This window comes from Schistocerca americana, chromosome 2 (genome assembly GCF_021461395.2).
Source record: "Schistocerca americana isolate TAMUIC-IGC-003095 chromosome 2, iqSchAmer2.1, whole genome shotgun sequence".
Taxonomy (NCBI): Eukaryota; Metazoa; Arthropoda; class Insecta; order Orthoptera; family Acrididae; genus Schistocerca; species Schistocerca americana.
Genome location: NC_060120.1, coordinates 521,975,738 through 521,993,215, shown reverse-complemented (window position 1 = coordinate 521,993,215; position 17,478 = coordinate 521,975,738). Strand labels below are relative to the sequence as shown.

Sequence of the window (17,478 nt, the reverse complement as noted above, 5' to 3'; positions counted from 1 at the left end):
TTTCTGGCTTTTAACTATTTCATGTGTTATCCAGGAAAGGCAAGGACAAGCCACTGTGTCAGTCATAAGTCTCCGCAGTGTCCATCGCTGTCATCGTTCCAGTTAAAGTGTTAAGGCAGGAACAGGGTATTTGGATGGTCCATGGTTAGCATGTATGGATGTTGTGTATTTTGTATAATTAATATGCAGTTATACTTTGCCACTATTTATGTAAAGCTACAGATTAGGAAATGTGTTCTACAATTGATATACAACAGTTGAGGATATGAAATAACAGTTTTAAAGTGTCAGAATAAAACTATTACAAGGCCAACAGAAAGATACAACAGGCTAAACCATGTTTAAAAAATAATTCTTCCACTCAGTTTGTAGCCTGATTGTAAAGCTGATTTATTGCATATCTTGAAGCAATCAGAAAGTATCACAAAACAAGATATGTTGATTCCACCAGTTTTTCTTGCTAGTGAAAGAGGTAAGTTCTACACTCTTGGAATTTACTACTTTCTGTGAAAATTGTTGATGTCTTCAGTCAACAGCTCAGCCATCTCGTCTTCACTCAATCCTAGATGAGTCAGCTCCTCCAGGATGAGCCGACACACTTGCAATACTCCTAGTTCTTGGGACAGTCGGACAGGACTGGTTTACAAAGACTCTTTGGTTTCACCACGTAAACTACAATAAATAGAAGAAATATATTTTAATAGAGTTAGAAACTATGAATAGAAATATATACCATTATACATTTACTACTGATAACACAATGATAAGTCATCAACTACTTACATGGCATGAATTTCATTTTTCGCTCTCTTATGGTGCCATAACAGTGAGATTTTGGAAGACCTCTAGGTACCAAACAGGCAACACAGTACTGTCAAAATAAACCCCACAGCACGAATATCAATTGCCTATTAAAATATCTCTTCGCTAAATGTTGAGACCAAAGCCCATGGAGAACTTCATGTAGCTTTATATAATATAATTCGGATAGTAGAACTCAGATTCTACATCGTAGAAAGACAAAAAATGCATCACATTTAAGAGTCTAACAAATAACTGGAAAAAAGGGTTAAATATGCGCTGGAAATTGCTATGAATAGTTTTGGTGAAGAATGTTAATGAGTTGCATTTTCGTAAAGTGCCGTATCTTTCATTGTTCACGGAGAGGTAACATTTTACCGTTAAAGTGTAACGTAAGGATAAACATTTTCCCTTGATGGTTTGATTTAACTCATATTCTCACATTCACTTTGGAACCCTTCAAAAATTTTATAGCCAACAGTTTGTGGTTATCTTGTCAACAATGGATACAAAATCGTGCTATGGAAAGTAACTTACCCTTCGGTAGTAGGTTGTAGCAAGAATACAGCTTCAGTGAATTGGCATACTAGTAGAACTTGTTGTCTGCCTGGACACAAATGGTATCGTCGTCTTCTTCCGCGTACGACGCCGCCACCAATGTTCTCACAGACGGGATGGTGGCGGACGGCTGTTCCTCACCCTGGATGGCGGCAGTGGTCGACTCTTCTGGTCGTCCGTATACCGCCGCAACTGCGACCAATGCTATAGAAAACAATGAACATTATTACAGATTGCAGCTTTGTCTACTGGCTGTTGGTGCAACTTTACCATCTAGCGCTCTGATACTATTGTCAGGTAATCTGATTGCCATGTGCTAGCTTGAATATACGCAGATAAAGTGCAACTCAAATGGCTAGTGCCACAATTCTGCCACTTGCAAATCTATCTCCTCTGGATGGTAATGGTACTCTGCTGTCTGGTAGACTCTATGTTGTACATATATCCTAAGTAACTGTTATTAGGAAAGCCGTAGCAGCAGATTACGGCATATTTGTGACACTTGTGTAGAATGCTAAAAGATGTTTTGTACCACAACACGAGACTGTTTTGGTACCTAATTGCTGATATAACTCAACATGTTGCTCTTAACAGAACAAAACGGATACTGGGAAAGATAATGTCAAGGGTACGACGAGGAAGTGTCACATGCCCACTACTGATCACAATACACTCGATATAAAAGAAGTGCTGCATACTTAGAGAGGTAGTTTGGATCAAGCCATTAGAAATGTCCAGTACAAATGGGCTTAAAACGCTTTCCGTAAGAGCTATGAGCAGTTTGGGAAACTGTAAACCGTATTGATAGTTCTGGGTAGGTGCAGCACATACATTAATTCTAACTGAACCAGTATGTGTTTTGAACAGCTTGTGAAAACCATTTACATTGTGGTTTTTTCTCTACTTTTGCCATAATAATGGTAGCCTCTTATTACAAAGGCCAGTACCAAACACCATATTGAGCATGACCTTTAGCGACGACTCACAAATGCAGGTCATAGGTAATACCCGAAGTCTCATGTATTTTTCAGCTACTTCCTTTCATGAGTTTCTCGTAACTACATCTACTTATGAATTTTGTCATTAATTAAATTTCATCGAAATATAATGTATGCTGCATGAATAAATAAGAAATAATTACATAGATCGTTGTAATAAATAAGCTGCCAGAGACAAAAAAATTATGTTCAACTAACGCAAAGAATATATTTCACGGAAAAATAACATCGTTGTCGCGAACGCACGCAGTCCTAGAACAGAGGGCAGAGATGAGTTGCGAAGCGTCTATGGTGCGGTGGAGACATGTGTGACGGTCCGCAAATGCCAAATGGAGATTGTTATCGAAATGGTGTTACAATATGTATGTGGGCAGGCAAAATATAATTAAGTCAGGACGTGTATGGACACACAACGTGATCGCAAGAAGATGTTGGAATTAATGAAGACTGCTGTACGCATAAATTTTATTCAAGCTGCTGACTAATCAAGAGGAGCCTACCGCCAATAATGAATTTCGTAATAAGCATTACATCAGAAGCAACGCATCGCAAAGTAAGATACAGCCAGTATTTTTATAGCTCCATAACAGGTATGCCAGCGCAATAGTAACTTTTTGGGACATTCTTCAAAGCAAACTTTACAGACCCAGGTCGATCAAACTATCTGACAATAAGATCAAACTTTAAGTGATTCAAATTCAATTCATATTTTATTGACAAAAGTATGCTGGCTAACTGACAGTCAAAGAAAGTTTACGAGTTTATGTTGTGTTCTGTAAATGACTTTATTGCATATGTGTACGTAGCATTAGCATTAGCAAATAACAGTTGGCATAAATGACGGTTTCTATGGCATCATTTTCGGAGTAACCGGTAAAGAACTGTACTCTGTTTTGGCCACGATTTAACATATTTTAAAACAGACAGCATTATCACGAATTACGTAATACAGCATAGCTTCTATGGACCGTTGCTAGTCGTTGCAGAATTATAATTAACATTATTGCATGTTAGATTTCAGTGTTCATGTTACACGTGTCTTCGCATCTAAGCTCACGCGAGTTCACTTCATTTTTTTGCCCCATTACCTTTCTTGCCCGGTACTTTCGTGATTTGCTATTTATCAAATTTAACTTTTGCCCCTTTTTGTTGCTGACTTCCTTTCTACTCAGCAATCTAAATTCGTGCAGACGACATTGGCATACCCAGTTACGGCTAACTAAAGCAAAACTTTATTTATTCCCATTCTTTTAATTTATATCGTTGTTGCACTCAGTAATCACTCGAGTGTTAACGATCAGGTAGTAACTCACTACGATCTATCAGCAAACGTTGATATTCGAATTAGGTGCCTTGTTTCCATTTACTATGGAACAGTAGGTACACCTGTCACAAAAAATATTTTTCTAGTTCAGGGACAATATGAATAGTACATGCTGCTACAAAACAACAAAATAACGACATCTCATTTGATTACTCATTACTTTATTACATTCTGTGGATGATTCGAGATAGCAAACAACTTATGTAGACAGGATGTGTTTCAAAGTAGTCAAGATGGACAAGTGCTCATGCCCATTAAGGTGTGCATTTCATAGTCCATGTGCAAAGGAATTTTTTCTTGTTTTCTTCCATACAAGCATCTCCCAAAATTGTGGCAGTGACCAATTCTTCTCCGAGTGTGTAAAAAGATTTTCAAGCGAATTGCTGTCTCAGAAATCATGTAAAAAGAAGGTAGAAAAAAAAACGTGTATCGTGAAAGAAAATTTATATATTCTGCCAATACTTACCAGCAACAAAGAACAGAGCAGCCTTCATTGCACTCGATAAGAAATACTACTGCTGCCGGTCTTAGATTTTCGTTTATATATGTTTAATCACCCAATGGCATCATCGAATGTTATCGTACCGTTCCTTTCTGATTTTCCGTTCCGGGAACTGTGGTGCAGCAACAAGCAGCAGATTGACTTTCCTTGTTTTTGGCAAGCTGCATTATCGTTCGCTCTGCCTTATTTATTACCAACGCTATTTCAACAACCGGGATAAAAAAGACGGGTTATCATACTGCACCGTTCACTTCTTTCTCATTCGACGTAGCCGCGAGGGGGAGGCCCCCTGTCTGAGTCTCCTTGCAACGGTACCTGCGGATCCCCCCGTCGGAGGTACGAGTTCTCCCTCGGGCATGGGTGTATGTGTTGTCCATAGCGTAAGTTAGTTTAAGTACCGTGTAGGCTTAGGGACAGATGACATCAGTAGTTTGGTCCCATAAGACGTTACCACAAAGAAGGCGGGTATTTGTAACTTCTCTCTCAATTCGGTGTCATTGTAGTAAAACCGAGAAAACAAAAAGGCGTGTTTCCACGTAAGTTAAGTGCCACAGAGCATCAACACAGCTGAGTTGATATGTCACACACGTCTTGTGGGCAGTCCCCGTTAAATGTGGATTGAGAAGAGAAAGCTCTAGTAAAAAAGTTAATCCCTAAATCAGCTCATAACGCTTTTTTTAAAATTAATACAAGACAGATTACGCACAGGCTCTAAATGAAGATTCTTTTTCTATCAACGAAGCCTCTGATAATGCAGTAAGGCTCAAATCCTGAAGAAATAAAATGTATCGATGCCACCGATCGTTCATGCTATGTACTTTGCGATCCAAACAGCTTTCCATTTTGAAGATGAGAGCCCGGTGCCTAGAGGATAGTACACCTACGAAATAAGTGCGGTGCGGTTATAAATATATGCACTGAAGCGCCAAAGAAACTGACGTAGGCATGCGTGTTAAAACACAGAGATATCTTAGGAGGGAGAATGCGGCGTTGCGGACAGCAACGCCTGTATAAGACAACAAGTGTCTAATGCAGTTGTTAGATCGGTTACTACTGTTGAAATGGCAGGTTATCAAGATTTAAATGAATTTTGAAGCGGTGTTGTATAGCCGGCGCTTATGCGGTGGGCCACTGCATCTCCGAGGTAGCGATGAAGAGAGGATTATCCCGTGCGACCATTTCACGATCGTACAGTGAATTTCAGGAATCCGATAAAACATCAAATCACCAACATCGCGACGGCTGGGGAACTGGGACAACAATGACTGAAGAGAATGTTTCAGCGTGACAGAACTGCAACACCTCCGCAAATTGCTGCAGATTTCAGTGTAGGGCCATGAACAAGAATCAGTGTGAGAGTGATTCAACGAAACTTCATCGACTTGGGCTTTCGGAGCCAAAGACCCATTCGTGTACACTTATGACTAAACGGCTCAAAGCTTTGCGCTTCGCCTGGGACCGTCACCACCGACAGTGGAAGGCTTATGAGTGGAAATACGTTGCCTGGTCGGACGAGTCTCGTTTTACATTTTATGGAGTGGATGGACGTGTACGGGTACGGAGAAAATCTCATGAATCAATGGAACCACTATGACAGCAGCGGACGTTCAAATTGATGGAGGCTCTGTAATGGTGTGGGACGTGGGCAGTTGGAGTGATATGGGAGGCGTGATACGTCTAGAAACGTCTCTGACGGGTACCACGTACGTAAGCATCCTGTCAGATCACCTGCATCCATTCATGTCCATTGTGCATTCCGATGGACTTCGGCAATTCTTTGGCTCTCCACTGTAATATATACATGACTAGATGAAATCTGTGAGCGCTCTGTCAGAGGGGCATGTTAGATTCTTTTACACACTCATTTTGCCTGTAACGGGTATGAAACAGACGATTTCTGGCGACACTAAGGGTCGCTTGAAAGTAGAGACGAGTACTACTTTTTTCGGCTGATTCCAAGTAAACAATCAAAAACTTAATTGCAAATATCAGCATAAAAGTCGGAGCAAATGCTCCTCACGACTCTTCGGAGATCAGTTGTATACACATTTTAAGTGGTGAATCGATAGGGCGTTCCCATATTTAATCAAGTGCGACATTCGTTTTAACTAAATGTGTTAACAGGTCAGCGAAACCCGAGCTCCGAGCTAAACGCCCTCTCACCCCAAACCACTGACATTTCGATTTCAGTGGTATGAATCGAGAGCTAATAGGAGGTCAGGAAGTATGTCTTTTATGTTTTCTGATGAAAGTTGGTTGTGCATCACTGACAATGATGGCCGCTGTGGGCCTGCAACCAATTTGTGTGAATGCTATACACCCTGGACCTATACCGGGAGTCATGGTCATGGGTGCGATTTCGTATGTTGGCAGGAGCACTCTCGCGGTTATCCCAAGCAGCCTGAATCAAAATTTGTATGCCGATCTGTTGATTCGCCCTGTTGTCTTGCTATTACTGAATAGCATTCCATGGGTGATTTCCAACAGAATAACGCTAGCCTACACAGCACTATTGCAATATAACATGCTCTACAGAGTGTCGACATGTTGCCTTGGCCTGGTCCACCACCAGATCCGTCTCCAGTCGAGCACCATGAGACGACAACTCCGGATTCATTCACAGCCAGTATTAACCGTCCCTGTACAAACGAACCAAGAGCATAATGCATACACGCTTGCGTATTCACATTCAACATTCTGGCTGTTACACCGGTTTCTAACGTATCAGCAATGGCTTATTTCGCGCTTACGTTAACCTGTGATCGTACGAAGACAGTCACTTGCGTACGTTGTCTAGTCAAATGTATTCCAGAATTTTCAATACTCTACGTCAATAATTTCTGGTGTCGCGACTTTTTTCCTCAGTGTATATTAGATGCTACTCCAATAGTAGATCAGTACTTTGTATATAGTTTGGATAAGCACGGATTTTGTTGATTGCTTATATAGAGGTCATTCCCATTTCATTCATCTATGGAGTGTAGGTGGATTATTGGTCGTATGTATCTCAGCCAGCAGGCATGACCTTCATTTTATGCTCAAAGTATCTACGCCGATATATAAAGGGATGACAGACATTCACAGATTATATTGTATCCGTGCATAGGAATGACTAGGTTTCCACGGAAGATCTGGCGTCATTGACAGAACATTTGCCAGTGGAGACTCGTGGATGAGGTTTTTGGAATTCACTGACTATTTACACCACCTTTCATTTATGTAGTCTATGGATTAGACGTCGTCTGGTAGGACGACCTGATATGAATTCTGCTGGCTTGTGCGGTATTTTAGTACACATTGTACAAGATTTCTGTGAGCAATCAAAAGCATACACAACAATGGACCAATAATTAAAACTCCAGAAATGAGCCAACGAGACAGACCCGCATCAAATTCGTACAGGTCCTACTATTGACATATTTATAGCACATCAGAGAGTCATATTATTGCCCATTAAGGGTGTGTAGTCTAGAATTGCGTTTTGTGAACTGCATTCCCAAGAGGGCTCACAACCCTTTTGTGAAAAAATGATATCCAAACATCGCGACCTGAGCCCTTGCATTACTACCGTTACCTCTGGCAAGCTTCCGTTTGCTCGACAGCCGAGTGTTGTTGTAAGGTTGTTACTTTGATTTGCTATGACAGGGGTACAGATATTCAATAATAGCTGGTTAAAAGCTGTGAGCTGTCTGGGGAAGTTAATCTTGCATTACTAAGCAACTGTTTCACCAGGTATCTAGTCTAGGTTTACCAAATTCCCAAACAGACTAACATTAATTATTATCTTTTAATAGTCATACAACAACCGGTAATATATATATATATATATATATATATATATATATATATATATATATATATATATATATATATATATATATATAAGAGAATTTAAATAAAAAGAAAGAAATCAGTTTATATTTGGAAATTTATTTTAAGATTGATCATTGAAATTTCAGCATATTAAACGTGAGTTATAACTGAGCTGGTGCCTTGTTTAGGACTGTGAAAATGTGAGTTTGTTATCTTATGGAACACATCAAATATAGAGCCAAGATTGGGAGTCTGCATACAACACTGCATTCATAAAACAACACACAAAGAACATTGAAACATATGCAACAGAAAATTAACCACTACCATCAGATTCAAATTTTCGCCCAAAGAAATTACGTTTGTAGCACAATCCTGTCCGTCATGTAATTACCACACACTGGTATACTAAATTCATATTAACTCTTTGTGAAATCTCCGCAAAAAGAATAGCTGAGTGGTACTTTGATGATTACACCACGTGCTTCACGTGGTCAACTTGGTTTACACAAAGAGTGTAACTCCACAATAATTTTGATAATTAAAATAAATTAGATCGAAAAGTAATTTACAAAAGAAAAACCTCGAACTGGTTACTAACGTCTTACTATTAACCTGATGGGTCAAACAGTTATATAAGCACGTGGTACTGGTCTCGCAAAGTACACCCCACGTGGGTTGAACATAAAGAAACGTTGCTATATTGAAAAATATTGTCGAGACGAGACGTTATAATCACACAAGCATTCGCATTTAAGATTGATCTTAGTTAGAGTTACTGATCAACACGTGGTTCCACTTTACGCACAAAGTAGTGACAAAGCAACTACCGGAAAATAATCTGAACTTCACACGAGAATTACACTGCGCAGCAATTTAAGATAACATTAGATATTTTAGAGCTAAACCTGAAATAAAGGTGATTAAATTTTCAGTTAGGCTGAACTTAAGAAATCCATTGTCCTACGGACTTAGCAGACACGCGCTTAGTCGGAGATCTTACCACTTCAGACGCTCGCCACGGACGGACTGCTTAGTCCCTTCCTGAGGGGTGGCTCACAAATACAAACGGAAGTGGCCAGAGGGGCAGCTTCCTATACCAACATGACAACGGACGGACAGGACCATACTAAGAATAGAAACCACTCAGCTTTAAGAAAGCGTAGCTACCTGTTCCGACGTTGGTCCTACTGTTCTCTAGCAGACAGGCATGTCTGCTACCCTCAAGCATGGAACTAGAAATACATTTGCTCATTCATCCTCTCACACAGAAGGAAAGGGGGATGACAGTATCTTATCATATACAGTATATAAAAGAAAGCGGATGTAGGTTCCGTGTGAGACTGTGTGACATGAATTACATATAAACTCTGTTTTAAAGTGTAGTAGTGTGACAGATCGTTCTTGTTTATGCGTAAAAGTAACACGTTCCACTACTCAGTCTCCTCCCAGATAGTCAGAAACGCCACAGTAAATTTAGAAGAGGTATTTATGCCGTAAATGGCAACAGATTTAAGAAATTAAACATGAAAGGAATCCAACAGAGACCTTTCATTGTATACCACACACTAAGCAGACAGCTATTTAACCGCATGGATAGCAAAGTAAATACAAACCTATACAAAAAGTCGATTTAAATATGTCGATGAGGTAGGTGAATGTTGAAGCGAAACATTCGTTGGTGAGCAACAGTGTGGAACTTGTCCATTTCAGTTGCATAACACACACCCAGGTACATTGGGCTCTGCCTATGTGTACTCCGTGTTTTCATATGTATTCTTGGAAACAATGTGGGTCTCGATTTCTCAATCAGCAACACTCCCAGCAGAATGTGAACACCTCAGTGAGTAGAAACATTCAACACAATCGTAAAGTTACACTATACAGTTCTCCTTACCAAGCTTCTCTTAGTGATGGCAACAGGACACGTCCTATAATTCATATAATGTTAACAGCAATAACACGTGAAAATTATCTTTTCTTACACCGTTCTATAGAAGCAACGATTTTGAAGGTCTTCTTATCGTTTATTACACCGTTCTATACAAACAAAGATTTTGAGGATCTTCCTAGTGTACTTAATTAAATTTGTTAACTGACCAAGAGCTGGTCTCTAGCTTAGCGGCAACAAATCAACTGGCAATGAACTTTGAAAGTATTCTGTTAATCGCTACTGGCATTAAAACGTATTTCAAAAAAATGTTTTGTGACGTTTTACATCTTCAGGCAAACTTCATTTGACAGATAGAAACGTGTTTGTTTCCAAACTCCTCTAGAAAGTTTTAATTAGCGTACTGTTTCACAACACAAAGCTGTTAGAAATGCGGAACATCTAGTCTCTCTGTCCATGAACAACCAGGAATGCCTAAGAGAAGAAAATCCAAAAATTTAAAGTAAATTATTCTGTAGCGTAGAATATGCGTAACATAACAACTCGCCTCCAACACGTCATAAGCATCGACCTTCATTAGATCTGCAATGGCCACAAATGCTTCAAATCAAGCAAAGAGGGTTACCTTGCCACGAACACATATCTGTACAAATACAAATGTCAGGTTGCATCTGTTAAAAATCCGGGTAAAACTCTACACTAAGGCAGGGAACTGCGAGATTCGTGAGTCCACGGCTACAGCTCTACCAATCCCCTTCCTATCCCGCCAACTATTCCCCTCAACCCTCCCCAACACCATCGTCACAATACCTGATGATGGTCGAAGTAGAGAGGATATAAAATGTAGACTGGCAATGGCAAGGAAAGCGTTTTTTTAGAAGAGAAATTTGTTAACACCGAGTATAGATTTAAGTGTCAGGAAGTCGTATCTGAAAGTGTTTGTATGGAGTGTAGCCATGTATGGAAGCGAAACATTTCGATAAATAGTTTGCACAGTAAGAGATTAGAAGCTTTCGAAATGTGGTGCTACAGAAGAATGCTGAAGATTAGATGGGTACATCACATAACTAATGAGGAGGTATTGAACAGAATTGGGGAGAAGAGGAGTTTGTGGCACAAATTGACAAGAAGAAGGGACCGATTGGTAGGACATGTCCTGTGGCTTCAAGGGATCACCAATTTAGCATTGGGGACAGCGTAGAGGGTAAAAATCGTAGAGGGAGACTAAGAGATGAATACACTAAGCAGATTCAGAAGGATGTAGGTTGCAGTAAGTACTGGGAGATGAAGGAGCTTGCACAGGATAGAGTAGCATTGAGAGCTGCATCAAACCAGTTTCAGAGCTGAAGACCACAACAACAACGTTGGGTTAGACGTCGTCTGGTAGGACGACCTGATATGAACAAGTGCTCATGCCTATTAAGGCGTGCATTTCATAATCCATGTCCAAAGGAATTTTATTATTGTTTCCTTCCATATAACCATCTCTCAAATATGTGGCAATGACCAATTCTTTTCCCCATTTCCTCCACTTGGGAAATCCCGCAGACTTCCTGTACACCCCTTCACATAGCCCTCTTGTCTCCAATCGGGATATTAGTGGGAAAAAGACTCACTTTGTCCTGAGAGAGGGCTGTAAGATAGCGTGTTTATTTGTTTGCTTTATTTTAGGGGTGTTGGGTTGTCATCCACAATCCTCAGCCCCTCAACCCCATCCTCACATATTCCAATCATTTGTGTATCCGGAACCTCAGATATGAATGCAACACCCCCTTCCACCACCACATGTGAAAAGGCGGTAAATTGGATGGAGTGGAAGGTACTGTCTTTACTTTTGGTGGGAAATGTGTTCAGTTAAGATGTTGGTGATGGACAGAGTGGATTTTAATACGTGTATTACCAGTAAGCATACAACTGCATTCTAAAGTCTTCTACGGAACGGATGGAAGGAACCGATAATGAATGAATATAGTGGGAATACCTTTCAAGAGGAATAGGACGATAGACTGAGAATGTATTTCGCAACTCATAAAGAATACTGACTGTGCTAGAACTGCTCGTGTTTTTTAAAATGGCCGGTCAGTTCACAGTGTTTAAGACAGATTTGTCCTTTTCCACTACCACAGACTGAATGAAGCTCGGGTGCTCACCTTGGAGTGTGGGCTCAACTGGGGACGCTTGAAACGGATTTTCTCTCAATTTCGTGTGAATATACGTTCACTTTGCTGTGGACTCTAATCCACAATACTAGTCGAAATTGGCGGAGAAGTCAGAATAATTATCTCCAAACGATCTAAAAATGTATATCGCCTAGGGAAGTTGTATACAGACCCATACATACGTGGTAAGATCGGACAGGACATCAAAAAGCCACTAAAGTGTAGGAGAGTAGCTTCCTACCGATCTACAATTGTATAGCTACTCAGAAACTTGTACACAGACACATGCTAAGAAGGGATAGAATAGCTGACTATCATTGAAGTGTAAGAACGCCAATACATACTACCACTACTCTTAAAAATAGTTCACTTCTCAAATTACTTACAGAAATTGTAAAAAAAAAACCGTCACTTGTGAACAATATGTCATAGTGCAACATATACGCTAATTGTTTAGTAAAATCGTTGCAATAACACAGCTACTATAATAACTGAGCGTAAAATATATCGCCAGGACAGAGACGGTTTAGCTGCACATGTGTTCACCCGGAAGTGTTCATACAATCCAACCACCTTAGAAAAAAATTTTATCTCCTTCCTCACCTCCCCTCTCCCATCAACTACTCCTCCGATAGCTAGATGTAATGGTTTTCAAGCCTGTGCTACAATTTCCCTGTTGCTGAAGGTACACGAAGATGTTGCAGTGCGACTCTTTATAAATACGTAATGTGTGAATACCCAAGCACAATCCAACACTCTCATTTCGCACGTCAATCGACCGCAAAGCACCAAGTGCCAAATATATTCATGATGTTGTAAGGATTGACATTTGAGAATTGAAGCGCAGTACACACACCACACATACGAGCTTCTGTCGCTGCACAATCAGCATACTTGCTAGATCGCTATTCAGCTATCCAGAGGTCTCTGTGAGCACAGCCGAGAGGATTTGACACCAAAAGTGCACCCAACAGTCGACTAGCTGGATTCTCTCCTTGTACCCGTCTGTTGCACGACATTAAGCACAACTTCCGATCGCATAATACGTGAAGACGACTTTGGTCCTCTGGCCATGGCACACTGCATGACAAGCAGGTGTGTCATGCAGTTACACCCTGGGACAGACCCTCCAGGAGATGCTCTTTTCAAGGAACACTATGGAGAACTGATATTTGAAGATGACTACTAAATGATTCTACTTGTACCAACACATATTTCACGTAACGACCACAAAGACCAGCTACAAGATACTAACGCTCCCATAGAGGTTTATAGCAGTCTTTTTCTCTCTCGCTGTTTTTGCAAGTGGAATCGGAAAGGAAATGCCTAGTAGTGATACAAGCACATCATCTGCCAAGGCTTGCGAAGTATACCGATATAGATGTAAATTTAGCCTACTTATTAAGATGTCGGTCCCACCATTTATAGACAGACAAACCTCATGTTGCCCGTTATTTGTCAAGGAAGCAAAAGAACTTCTCCTGCTGATTGTCTCTCTATAAAAACCTTTGGGTTATAATATTCATAACAATACAGAAACATAGCACCTAAATTTCTTTGCTATCTAATGATTGTCTATACATATTCCCTGCACTTATCCTACACTGCTTTTTCACAGTTCTACGATTACTGTGCTAGAGATACGAAAGTATAAGGGTGTCAGAATCATTTATGACTGCGTAGCGTTCCGTGAGAGAAATGTCACTTTTCTTCAATTTGTGCATAACTCCATAATACGAATCTATCAGTAACACAGAGCTTCCATTAAACTGTTGCACGAAAACTACAGTATCACACATCATACACTGATCAGCCAGAACATTATGACCACCTAGTTAATAGCCAACTTTATCATGGATAACAATTGTTACGTTTCATGGCATGAAAGCAGTAAGGCGTTTGTAGGTAAATGGATAGAGTTGGCACAACTTCTGCCCATACAAGTCACCTAATTCCTGCAAATTCGGGTGATGGGGGCAATGAGCTCTGACGCCTTGTTCAGTCACGTCCCAGACTTGTAAGATTGGTTTCAGACCTGGCACGTCGGTGGGCCGGCACTTCAACTTGATCTCGCCACAGCGTTCCTGAAACCACTCCATCACACTCCTAGCATTGTGACATGGCGTTTTATCTTGTTGAAGTGTGCCAATGCAGTTGTAAAACATGATCGTCATGAAGGACTGTACATGGTCAGCAACCAGTGTGGTTACTCCTAGGCCATCATGGTGCCTAGCACGAGCTCCACTGAACCCATGGATGCCCACGTGAATGTTTCCCAGCATAATGGAGCCGACACGGCTGGGCTCCAGCCCACAGTACAAATGTCAACGAGCTGGTACTCTCGAAGACGACTGATTCGTGTACTTCCATCAACATGATGAAGGTTATCGGGATTCATCAGACCAAGCAACCCTCTGCCACTGCACCAGCGTCAAGTGCCGATGGTCACATGCCCATTTCAGTCGTAGACGCTGATGTAGTGGTGTTAACTCTGGAACATGCATGAGTTGTTGGCTGCAAGGTCCACAGTTAGGAGCTTGTGTACAAGATCGCCAATCTAGGAGATCTCGTGTTCCTTTAACTTTAGCATGCTTTTTTCGTTGTTTCTGCAACAGGGTTCTAATTCGTTATATGTACCAAGCGTTATCGGCACCGTCCTTTGTTAAATTATTTGGCACGAATTTTTAAATTTCTCTCGAACTATTTCTTTGAATTCAAGACACATCTGGTCTACACTTACAATGTTAATTTGGAACAAGTGAAGATCGACTCTGAGGAAGGCATTGAAAAAAGGTGACATATTTGTCATGAGACACCGTGCTGTCTATGAAAACTCTGTCACCATTACACTGTCATATTTCTGGCGTAGTAACCATAGAAACATAATAAAGGAGATTAGGCCACGTACAGGGTGACATTTGCAGGCACTCATTCGATATCGATGAATTGTAGGTGCTATGTGTCTGAATTCCTTTGTGGAGTCCACATATAATTTACATGGCTGTGACTATCATCCTATAAGACAGTGCAGTAGTTTTCTAGTTGTGTTAGCTTTCTACATAGTCAGTGATGGGCAGAGGACTAGACAGCCTGCTGAAATGGTTCAAATGGCTCTGAGCAATGTGGGACTTAACTTCTGAGGTCTTCAGTCTGCTAGAACTTGGAATAACTCTTACTCGTTTACTCGTTGAAATCAGGTGGATTCAAACGTTATATATCAAAGACAAGAAGAAACTTGAGCTCTATACCGCGAGAAAACTGGAGGTTCACATAACGTTTTCATTGAGAGACGATCTGCAGCAGGTGTTCTGTCTTTTGTATTCTTGATAAATAGGAGACAATATATTTCCATTGGTTTCTATTGATCTGACGAAGACTTAGGCAATACTTCCTTAATAGGTTTTACAAACACAGCAGGATGATTTTTTCATGGGTTGTGATAACCTCGAACTGTCGCTGCTTCAATAGACATTCTTCTAACAAAACGGCAACTCCCACCCTGTATGGAACACAGCTATGTGACACATTTATTTCACCACTTTGCATTCTTTCAGACAGCGCCAGACTAATATAGTCACCACGCCCTACTAACTGATAGCGGCATGTCATGAACCATTTCTTTGACAGCAGACAATACTAGCTTATATCACTAATTTGAGAAGTGGTATTGAAAAGCCATTCAGGCAACTCTTTACTTAAATTAGCTTTGATATCATTTAACTTTGACCTGAGTGGTTCATCTGAAGTTCCTCTCTCAGATAACAGATCAGAAGAGGACCTTTGCCCAACAAGCTGTAATTCTTAATATAGTTTTTCATTCATCTGAGTGCCTATATGCAAAATCAACTTTTAAAAGTACTGTGAATAATTTTTCCCTCTGCATGTGAAACTGTTTCTTTAACTTATAACTTTCCCTCTACTGTTCTAACTGTTTCTTTAACATAACGTCTTTTCCAGAAGTGAACTTATCGGCTTTCCATTTACCTCCTGAACATATCCTTTTATATAACTTATTCCACCTATTAATTTTCGTATGGCCTTGGTATTGCCATGGTATTCAAAAATCGTTTTCACCATTGCCTTTAAACTTCGACATATTGCCGTAAATGGGTACTGAGTATGGCTAGCCAATTTGTTCTCTCTCAGCCTTTGACTCCAATTCATGCCCCTGACGAGACAATATTTTTGCCGGTCGCATCAACGAATTCACTTCCTTCAGGGTATGATTCTACGTGATTATGTTTTTCAGATTAAATTTTTATTTTTTTTCTATTTTTACCATAATACGGAGATGGCTATAATTACATGGGCAAATTACATATATTAGTGTAATAACAGCACACAAGAGATGTTAATTAAAAATGGGCACCTTTCACTAAGAATTTCAAACAATGTAACAGCACTGTACCATGTTGCATATTCGCTACACATAGTCAGCTAATTTGCACAACATAACTATGTAACAGTGGCAATTAATTCACAAATAACTCAAATAATGCAAGTTTGATTGAAAATGGGCTGTCAATGATTAATTATATAATTAATTATATGCATAAATTAAGTAAATAAGTAATGTTGTCCTTACCTCGAACGTTTTGACGTAAAGAAAAACACATAATTTCAAAAAATTATAACATCTTTTTCTTCGACTTCAGTACATTTCCGCCAATATTGTAGAGTTTTCGTTCAGTACAAGAAACAGAGAAAAACAAGTTTTAATAACGTAATGGCCATAAAAATTCGTATACATAATATTTTTAAACTGTGCTGTAAGACGGTCGACAGTGTAATATATCACCTCTCTCCCCCCCCCCCCCCCCCCTCCCCCCTTGGGTTTTGTTATTTTAAGATTGTTCATTAGACCTAATGTTATTAAGAAAAGCATACATCACACGGCGAAGAAGAAAAGAGAACATGTAATTATAAAATTTAGGAAGATGACGTTGATTCTTTCACTTTTTTCTTACTGTCTAACAGATCCTGCAAGATATTGCGAGTTTGATTTCATTACGACGAATTTTTCTTCCTGAAATGTTACGCTCGTGGCTTTGTGAATTCAGTGGTCTACAGTGCACGGTACAGAATCACTCTTTTACCCATTGGAATATTTGTGCGTTTGTGTACATCACATGCCCATTCAATGAGCACAATTACGTTTTCGGTGCGACTGTAAGGTTATATAATAAAATATTTTCAAATCATTGGAATTTCCTTGCTTTTATGTTCCAGTGTTAACCATTTTACACCGAGCTGTTCTTTGTTACTGGTAGCAATTCATTCCACTTTGATTCAGAAATGATGTTCATGTCGCTGAGTTCTTTCTACGATCCAAAAGACGCTAATTGTACTGTAAGCGATCATCTCTGTTCTTCTCAGCACACCAGGGCACAATATAAGTCAGTTGTTGTTAATGTAGGTGAGGCACCGCTTTA

The 17,478-nt window shown here is 40.0% G+C and overlaps 1 long non-coding RNA gene across 1 annotated transcript; it reads right to left on the bottom strand.

The window, feature by feature from the left end:
* Positions 1 to 477: 477 nt before the first annotated feature.
* LOC124596269 lies at positions 478 to 4,205 on the bottom strand. Its single transcript, XR_006978287.1, has 3 exons — positions 4,148 to 4,205; positions 1,339 to 1,563; positions 478 to 672 (listed from the first exon to the last, which is right to left on the bottom strand). It is a non-coding gene; the product is annotated as an uncharacterized LOC124596269 (long non-coding RNA).
* Between the last annotated feature and the right edge of the window lie 13,273 nt (positions 4,206 to 17,478).